Source organism: Cupressus sempervirens, chromosome 8 (assembly GCF_028749045.1).
Source record: "Cupressus sempervirens isolate cs-2001-9-10 chromosome 8, ASM2874904v1, whole genome shotgun sequence".
In the NCBI taxonomy this organism is placed as follows: Eukaryota; Viridiplantae; Streptophyta; class Pinopsida; order Cupressales; family Cupressaceae; genus Cupressus; species Cupressus sempervirens.
The window spans coordinates 681,885,712-681,897,011 of record NC_143125.1 but is presented as its reverse complement, the minus strand read 5'-3'; positions in this window follow the sequence as shown (position 1 = coordinate 681,897,011).

Sequence of the window (11,300 nt, the reverse complement as noted above, 5' to 3'; positions counted from 1 at the left end):
CATTTTCTTCCCTCTTTTCCCAGTCAATCTCAAGAATGGGCATGCATTCAATCTGGTCAATATAAAATTGATCAAGCACTTCTTCATAATCATCATCTTTTAATCCATAAGTATCCAACTCCACATTAAACATAATGATTTTCTTGATGGTTAAGCGTGATCATAGTCTTTTCCTTACTTCAAATTTATTAAGGTAGTTTGTCCAAAAATCTTCTAATTGTGCGGAATGAACCAGGGATACTGCATTCTTAACATTGTTTCTGACAAAGCTAGTATAGTCAAAATCTAATCGAGAAATGAAAGGTTTAAAGAATAAGCGGGTTAATGATTTTGCTGAAAATATGGCTTCTTTTAGACTGGGGCATCTATAGTGTACAATCTCAATTGGGAAGAATACTAAAGATCTTTTTGAAATCTAAAAAGACTCAACCACGGAAACAAATTGCCTACACATCTCAGATAACACTACAGAGTCTGAACAATAACATGGTAGATTTAAAGGTTCATTAGAAAAACCACCCACTCTGATGTATGTAAATCTGGGGAATTGAATGTAAAAGCAACCATAGATTTGCACAACCTACATAGCTTCTTCTGACATTCTATCATTCTCCCGGCCTTGGAGTTCAAATACCAATTTCCCTAGAAAAACATCATTTACCCCTTTAAACTCTTTGCATAATGTAGTTTCCTGAAGATCACTGTAATATTGGTAGATGGGCATGTCATCAACCCAAGGTGTATGTGGAAGATAGTCCCATTCCTTAGAGGGTATGTGCAGGATCATGGTGTGCCAAAAAGTGGCAATGTGAAAAAAGAGAGTTTGAACACGTCTAAAAGCGCTTCAAAATCCGCTTTGACTTTTTTCACTTATCCAGGTACCAAACCTGAAAAGTAAGGCCCAAGCCTTATCAGATATCCGATTTGATATCGGATATCGGATATGAGATCCAATATCCAATATCGGCGACATAAAAATTGGAGGGAAAGGAACAAAAATTAGAGGGAAAAACAAATTTGTAAGTGATATAACTAATTTGAGTTATGACATATGTAAAGATATAATATATAATCTATAAATATATAATATAATAACATAACTATTAGATATAAAATAATATTATATATATATATATATATCTATATATATATATATATATATATATATATATATATATATATATATATATATATATATATATATATATATATATATATATATATATATAGATATATAACGTAATGTAAAGATATAATATATAATCTATTAATATATAATAATATATTATGTTATTATTATTATTATTATCTATAAATATAATATATATTATTATAATATATATATACTTTACTATATTTTTATTAAATATAATAACGTAATATATTATATATATGTTACTAATACATATTATTATTATTATCACATATAAATTATAATCTATAATATATTATTATTATTGTTGTCATATGTAAATTATAACATATAATATATTATGTTATTATTATTATAATCTATAAATTATATATATATATATATATATATATATATATATATATATATATATATATGATTGTTATACTATATTATTATTATTTTTACTATATTATTTCTAGTGGAGTCATTTATATGGGTCAAAAGGGCTCACAGGATGACCTATGACCCCTTTCGACACATTCCATGATGACATATGTCACTAAGGGATCCTAGGACCCCTAGGGACATATTAGAATAGTTGATATGGGTCGAAGGGGGTCACAGGATGACCTATGAACACTTTCGACATATTACAAGATGACATTTGTCCCTAGGGGTCCTAGGACCCTTAGGGACATATTAGAATCATTCATATGGGTCGAAGGGGGTCATAGGGTGACCAATGACCACTTTCGACACATTCCACGATGACATATGTCCTTATGGGTCCTAAGACCCCTAGGGACATATTAGAAACATTCATATGGATCGAAGGGGATCATAGGGTGACATATGACCCCCTTCGACACATTCCACGATGACATATGTCCTTAAGGGTCCTAAGACCCCTAGGGACATATTAGAATCTTTCATATGGTTTGAAGGGGGTCATAGGGTGAACTATGACCCCCTTCGACACATTACATGGTGACATATGACCCTAGGGGTCTTAGGACACCTAGGGACATATTAGAATGCTTCATATGGGTCAAAGGGGGTCATAGGTCCTTTGACCCATTAAATGATGACGTATGTCTCTAGGGGTCCTAGGACCTATAGGGACATATTATAATCATTCTTATGAGTCAAAGGGGCTCATAGGGTGACCTATGACCCTCTTCGACCCATTAGATAACGACATATATATTAGAATCATTCTTATGGGTCAAAGGGGGTAATAGGTTGACTTATGACCCTCTTCGACACATTACATGACAACATATGTCCCTAGGGGTCCTAGGACACCTAGGGACATATTAGAATGATTCATATGGGTCATGTGGTGTCATAGGTTGACCTATGACCTCCTTCGACCCATTAAATGATGACATATATAGCTAGGGGTCGTAGGACCCCTAGGGACATATTACAATCGTTCTTATAGGTCAAAGGGGGTCATAGGTTGACCTATAACCCCCTCTGACCCATTACATGACGACATATGTCCCTAGGGGTCCTAGGAACCCTAGGGACATATTAGAATGTTTCATATGGGTTAAAGGGGGTCATAGGTTGTCCCATGACCCCCTTCGACCCATTAAATGACAACATATATCCCTAGGGGTCCCCCTAGGGACATATTAGAATTTTCGACCCATTACATGACGACATATGTCCTTAGGGGTCCTAGGATCCCTAGGTACAGATTAGAATCATTCATATGAGTTAAAGGGGGTCATAGATTGACCTATGACCCCGTTCGACCCATTACATGATGACATATGTCCTCAGGGGGCCTAGGATCCCTCAGGACATATTAGAATCATTCATATGGGTCAAAAGGGGTCATAGGTTTACCAATGACCCCCTTTGACCCATTAAATGATGACATATGTCCCTACCAGTCCTAGGACCCCTAGGGACATATTAGAACTATTCTTATGGATCAACGGGGGTCATAGGTTGACCTATGACCCCCTTCAACCTATTAAATGATGACATTTGTCCCTAGGCGTGCTAGGACCCCTAAGGACATAATAGAATCATTCTTATGGGTCAAAGGGGGTCATAGGTTGTCCTATAACCCCCTTCGACCCATTACATAATGACATATGTCCCTAGGGTTCCTAAGACCCCTAGGGACATATTAGAATCCTTCTAATTGGTCAAAGGGGGTCATAGGGTGACCTATGACCCTCTTCGACCCATTACCTGAGGACATATGTCCATAGGGGTCCTAGGACCCCTAAGGACATATTAGAATGCTTCATATGGGGTCAAAGTAGGTCATAGGTTGACATATGACCCCCTTCAACTCATCAAATGATGACATATCTCCCTAGGGGTCCTAAGACCCTAGGGACATATTAGAATCATTTTTATGGCTCAAAGGGGGTAACAGGTTAACCTCTGACCCCTTTCGACATATTACATGACGATGTATGTCCCTAGGGGTCCTAGGACCCCTAGGAACATATTAGATTCGTTCATATGGGTCAAAGGGGGTCATAGGTTGACCTATGACCCCATTTGACCCATTAAATGATGACATATGTTCTTAGGGGTCTTAGTACCCCTAGGGACATATTAGAATCGTTCGTATGGGTCAAAGGGAGTCATAGGTTGACGTATGACCACCTTGACACATTACATCATAACATATGTCCCTAGGGGTCCTAGGACCCTTAATGACATATTAGAATGCTTCATATGGGTTAAACGGGGTCATATGATGACCTATGACCACCTTTTACCCATTAAATGACAAGATATGTCCCTAAGGGTCCTAGGACCCCTAGGGACATATTAGAATTGTTCCTATGGGTTAAAGGGGGTCATAGGGTGACCTATGACCCCCTTCGAACCATTACATGCTGACATATGTCCTTAAGGATCTTAGGACCCCTACAGACATATTAGAATGCTTCATATGGGTCAAAGGAGGTTATAGGTTGACCTATGACCTCCTTTGACCCATTATATGATGACATATGTCCCTAGGGTGCTAGGACCCGTTGGGACATATTAGAATCATTAATATGGATCAAAGGGGGTCATAGGTTGACTTATGACCCCCTTCGACCCATTAAATGATGACATATGTACTTAGGGGTCTTAGTACCCCTAGGGACATATTAGAATCATTCGTATGGGTCAAAGGGAGTCATAGGTTGACCTATGACCACCTTGACACATTACATCATAACATATGTCCCTAGGGGTCCTAGGACCCTTAGGGACATATTAGAATGCTTCATATGGGTTAAACGGGGTCATATGATGACCTATGACCACCTTTTACCCATTAAATGACAAGATATGTCCCTAAGGGTCCTAGGACCCCTAGGGACATATTAGAACTGTTCTTATGGGTTAAAGGGGGTCATAGGGTGACCTATGACCCCCTTTGAACCATTACATGATGACATATGTCCTTAGGGATCTTAGGACCCCTACGGACATATTAGAATGCTTCATATGGGTCAAAAGAGGTTATAGGTTGACCTATGACCCCCTTCGACCCATTAAATGATGACATATATCCCTAGGCCCCTAAGGACATATTAAAATTATTCTTATGGGTCAAAGAAGGTCATAGGTTGACTTATGACCCCCTTCGACCAATTACATGACGACATATGTCCTTCGGGGTCCTAGGACCCCCAAAGAGATATTAGAATCGTTCTTATGGGTCACAGGGGGTCATAGGGTGACCTATGACCCCCATCAACCCATTAAATGACAACATATGTCCCTAGGGGTCCTAGGACACTTAGGGACATATTAGAATGCTTCATATGGGTCCAAGAGTGTCATAGGTTGACCTATGACCCCCTTCGACCCATTAAATGATGACATATATCCCTAAGAGTTCTAGGACCCCTAGGGACATATTAGAATCATTCCTATGGGTCAAAGGGGGTCATAGGTTGACCTATGACCCCCTTCAACCTATTACATGATGACATATGTCCCTAGGACCCCTAGGGACATATTAGAATCGTTCTTATGGGTCAAAAGGGGTTATAGGGTGACATATGACCCCATTTGACCCATTAAAAGATGACATATGTCCCGAGGTGTCCTAGGACTCCTAGGGACATATTAGAATTGTTCTTATGGGTCATAGGTTGACCTATGACCCCCTTCGACCCATTAAATGATGACATATATCCCTAGGGGTCCTAAGACCCCTAGGGACATATTAGAATCATTCTTATGGGTCAAAGGGTGTCATAGGTTGACCTATGATCCCCTTCGACCCATTACATGACGACATATGTCCTAGGGGTTCTAAGACCCCAAGTGACATATTAGAATCCTTTTAATAAGTCAAAAGGGGTCATAGGGTGACCTATGACCCGCTTCGACCCATTACGTAATGACATATGTCCATAGGGGTCCCATAACCCCTAGGGACATAATAGAATGCTTCATATAGGTCAAAGGGGGTCATAGGTTGATCTATGACCTCATTCGACGCATTAAATGATGACATATCTTTGTAAAGGTCCTAGGACCCCTAGGGACATATTAGAATCATTCTTATGGCTCAAAGGGGGTCATGTGTTAACCTATGACACCCTTCGACATATTACATGATCACATATGTCCCTAGGACCCCTAGGAACATATTAGATTCATTCATATGGGTCAAAGGGGGTCATAGGTTGACCTATGACCCCCTTTGACCCATTACATGACGACATATGTCCCTAGTGGTCCTAGTACCCCTAGGTACATATTAGAATCATTCTTGCAAGTCAAAAGAGGTCATAGGTTGACTTATGACCCACTTCGACATATTACATGATGACTTATGTCCCTAGGGGTCGTAGGACACCTAAGAAAAAATTAGAATGCTTCATATGGGTCAAAGGGTGTCATAGGTTGACCTATGACCTGCTTCGACCCATTAAATGATGACATATATAGCTAGGGGTCCTAGGACCCTTAAGGACATATTACAATCATTGTTACGAGTCAAAGGGTGTCATAGGTTGACCTATAACCCCCTCTGACCCATTACATGACGACATATGTCCCTAGGGGTCCTAAGATCCCTAGGGACATATTAGAATGCTTCATATCGGTCAAAGGGGGTCATAGATCAGGATCCCTAGGGACATATTAGAATGCTTCATATCGGTCAAAGGGGGTCATAGGTTGATCTATGACCTCCTTTGACCTATTAAATGATGACATATCTCCTTACGAGTCCTAGGACCCCTAGGGTCATATTAGAATCATTCTTATGGCTCAAAGGGGGTCATATGTTAACCTATGACACCCTTCGACATATTACATGATGACATATGTCCCTAGGGGTCCTAGGACCCCTAGGAACATATTAAATTCTTTCATATGGGTCAAAGGGGGTTATAGGTTGACCTATGACCCCCTTCGACCCATTACATGATGACATATGTCCCTAAGGGTCCTAGGACCCCTAGGGACATATTAGAATCATTCTTAAGGGTCAAAGGAGGTCATAGGTTGACTTATGACCCACTTTGACACATTACATGATGACATATGTCCCTAGGGGTCCTAGGACACCTAGGGACATATTAGAATGCTTCATATGGGTCAAAGGGTGTCATAGGTTGACCCCGTTTGACCCATTAAATGATGACATATATAGCTAGGGGTCCTACGACCCTTAGGGACATATTACAATCATTCTTATGGGTCAAAGGGGGTCATAGGTTGACCTATAAGCCCCTCTGACCTATTACATGACGACATATGTCCCTAGGGGTCCTAGGACCCCTAGGGACATATTAGAATGCTTCATATGGGTCAAAGGGGGTCATAGGTTGAGCTATGACCCCCTTTGACCCATTAAATGATAACATATATCCCTAGGGGTCCTAGGACCCTTAGGGACATATTAGAATCTTCGACCCATTAGATGACGACATAGGTCCCCACAGGTTCTAGGATCCTTTGGGAAATATTAGAATAATTCATATGGGTTAAAAGGGGTCATAGGTTGACCTATGACCCCGTTCTACCCATGACATGATGACATATGTCCCCAGGGGTCCTAGGATCCCTAGGGACATATTAGAATGGTATATATGGGTCAAAGGGGGTCCTAGGAGTCCTAGGAACTTATTAGAATCGTTCTTATGGGTCAAAGGGGGTCATAGTTTGACCTATGACCCCCTTGGACACTTTACATGATGACATATGTCCCTAGGGGTCCTAGAACCCCTAGGGACATATTAGAATAGTTCTTATGGGTCAAAGGGGCTAATAGGGTGACCTATGACCCTCTTCGACCCATTACATGATGACATATGTCCTAGCGATATATTAGAATCGTTCTTATGGGTGTAAGGGGGTCATAGGTTGACTTATGACCCACTTCGACACATTACATGATGACATATGTCCCTAGGAGTCCTAAGATCCTTAGGGACATATTAGAATGCTTCATATGGGTCAAAGGTTGTCATAAGTTGACCTATGACCCCCTTCAACCCATTAAATGATGGCATATGTACATAGCGGTCCTATGACCCCTAGGGACATATGTCGTCATGTAATGGGTTGAAGGGTGTCATAGGTCACCCTATTACCCCCTTTGAACCATAAGAACGATTCTCATATGTAAGACCCCTAGGGACATATATCGTCATGTAAAGGGTCAAAGAGGGTCATAGGTCAACCTATGACTCCCTTTGACCCATAAGAACAAATTTAATATGTCCCTAGGGTTCTTAGGACCCCTTTGGACATATGTCGTTATGTAATTTGTCGATGGAGGTCATAGGTCAACCTATGATCCCCTTCGACCCATAAGAAGCATTCTAATATGTCCCTACTGGTCCTAAGACCCCTAGGGACATATGTCATTATGTAATAGGTCAAAGGGGGTCATAGGTCAACCTATGACCCCCTTTGACCCATATGAACAATTCTAATATGTCCCTAAGTGTCTTATGACCCGTAGGGACATATGTCATCATGTAATGGGTCAAAAGGTGTCATAGGTTGACCTATGACCTTGTTTGGCCCATAAGAATGATTCTAATATGTCCCTAGGGGTCTAGGACCCCTAGGGACATATGTCATCATGTAATGGGTTGAAAGGTATCATAGGTCACCCTATGACCACCTTTGACTCATAAGAACGATTCTAATATTTCCATAGGGGTCTTAGGACCCCTAGCGACATATGTCATCATGTAATACATTGAAGGGGGTCATAGGTCAACCTATGATCCCCTTTGACCCATAAGAACGATTCTCATATGTCCCTAGGGGTCGTAGGGACATATGTCATCATGTAATGGGTCAAAAGGGGTCATAGGTTGACCTATGACCCCCTTTGACCCATATGAACAATTCTAATATGTCTCTAGCGGTCCTGGGACCCCTAGGGACATATGTCATCATTTAATGGGTTGAGCCCCCTTCGACCCATATGAACGATTCTAATATGTCTCTAGGGGACCTAGGACCCCTAGGGACATATGCCGTCATGTAATGTGTCGAAGGGGGTCATAGGTCAACCTATGACCCCGTTTGATACATAACAATGATTCTCATATGTCCCTAGGGGTCCTCAGGACATATGTCATCATGTAATAGGTCAAAGGGGGTCATAGGTCAACCTATGACCCCTTTTGACCCATATGAACAATTCTAATATGTCCCTAGGCATCCTAGGACCCCTAGGGACATATGTAATCATTTAATGGGTTGATGGGGGTCATAGGTTGACCTATGACCCCCTTTGATTGGACATATGTCATCATTTAATAGGTCGAAGGGGTTCATAGTTCAACCTATGATCTCCTTTGATCCATATGAACAATTCAAATATGTCCCTATGGGTCCTAGGACCCCTAGAGACATATGTCATCATTTAATAGGTTGAAGGTGGTCCTAGGTCACCCTATGACCCCCTTTGACCCATATGAATGATTCTAATATGTCCGTAGGGGTCCTAGGACCCCTAGGGACAAATGTCTTCATGTAATAGGTCGAAGGGTATCATAGGTCAACCTATGACCCCCTTTGACCCATATGAACGATTCTAATATGTCCGTAGGGGTCCCAAGACCCCTAGGGACATATGTCGTCATGTAATGTGTCGAAGGGGGTCATAGGTCAACCTATGACCCCCTTCGACCCATAAGAATGATTCTAATATGTCCCTAGGGGTCCTAGGACCTCTAGGGACATATGTCATTATGTAATGGGTCGAAGGGGATCATAAGTCAACCTATGAGCCCCTTCGACCCATATGAATGATTCTAATATGTCCATAAGGATGCTAGAACCCCTAAGGACATATGTCATCATGTAATGGGTCAAAGGGGGTCATAGGTCAACCTATGATGCCCTTTGACCCATATGGACAATTCTAATATGTCCCTAGGAGTCCTAGGGCCCCTAGGGACATATGTCATTATTTATTGGGTCGAAGGGGGTCATAGGTTAACCTATGACCCCCTTTGACCCATAAGAACGATTCTAATATGTCCCTATGGGTCCTAGACCCCTAGGGACATATGCCATCATTTAATGGGTTGAATGAGGTGATAGGTCAACCTATGACCCCCTTTGACCCATAAGAACGATTCTAACATGTCCTTAGGGGTCCTAGGACCCCTAGAGACATATTTTGTCATGTAATGCATCGAAGGGGGTCATAGGTCAACCTATGACCTCCTTCGACTCATAAGAACAATTCTTAGATGTCACTAGGGGTCCTAGGACCCCTAGGGACATATGTTGTTATGTAATGGGTCGAAGGGGGTCATAGGTCAACCTATGACCCCCTTTGACTCATATATATTAATAACATACATATATATTAATAACATACATATTAATATAATAATATATATTAATAACATATATATATATATATATATATATATATATATATATATATATATATATATATATATATATATATATATATATATATATTACGTTGTTATATTTAGTAAAAATAATAATAATATAAATTATATTTATAGATTATAATGAGAATAACATAATATATTATTATACATAATATATTATTATATATTATATTTTTACATTACGTTATTATATATATATATATAATATTATAATATATATATATATATATTACTTAATTATATTTAATAAAAATATTACATTATTATATATATATTAATAACATACATATATATATATATATATATATATATATATATATATATTACGTTATTATATATATTAATAACACACACACACACACACACACATATATATATATATATATATATATATAAGGTTATTATATTTAATAAAAATATTATGTTATATAATATATATTACTTTATTATATTTAATAAAAATATTACGTTATTATATTTAGTAAAAATAATAATAATATAAATTATATTTATAGATTATAATGAGAATAACATAATATATTATATGTTATATCTTTACATTACGTTATTATATATATATATATATTATAATACATATTTACATAGTAATATAATAAATAATAAGCTATAAGTCTTAAATCCGGTTTTCCCTCCAAAATGGTTTGAGATTTCAAATTTCTCACCAAAATTTACCTAGCCATATCGGATATCCGATTTGAAATCGGATATCTGATTTCAAATCAGATATCCAATTTGGAATCCGATATGCGATTTCAAATCCGATATCCGATTAGGCTTGGTATTTACCAAGCCTATCCGGTCAACCCAAAAGACGTGTTTTAAGAGGGTTTTAGTGATACTCAAACTTCGGGTAGTCGTCTGACAATGTTATTTTGATTGAAATTGAATGAAACGAAAAGGGTATTTTAATATCGCTCTCAAGATTCCATCAATATAATTTCTGTCAAATTCTGAGATCGATAAGTATTTATTAGTTAATTATCAATGAAGATTATTGTAAAGTGCTGATTGACATACTGATTGGAAAATAGCTATCATTTTCAAACGGTATAACATTTTTTAAATCTAAAAGTTGCGTCACATTCTATGCTTTGCCTAGTATAAGAAAAAAAAAAAAATTTGGTAAAATTTTCTATTAGTTAAGGTGGTCAGGCACGGGACTTTTTTTTTTCCAAAGAAGTTTTGGTAGAAAATTCATATTTAATTATTTATTTGGAATAAAAATACCAAAAAATATGCATCACATTCGAGCATGA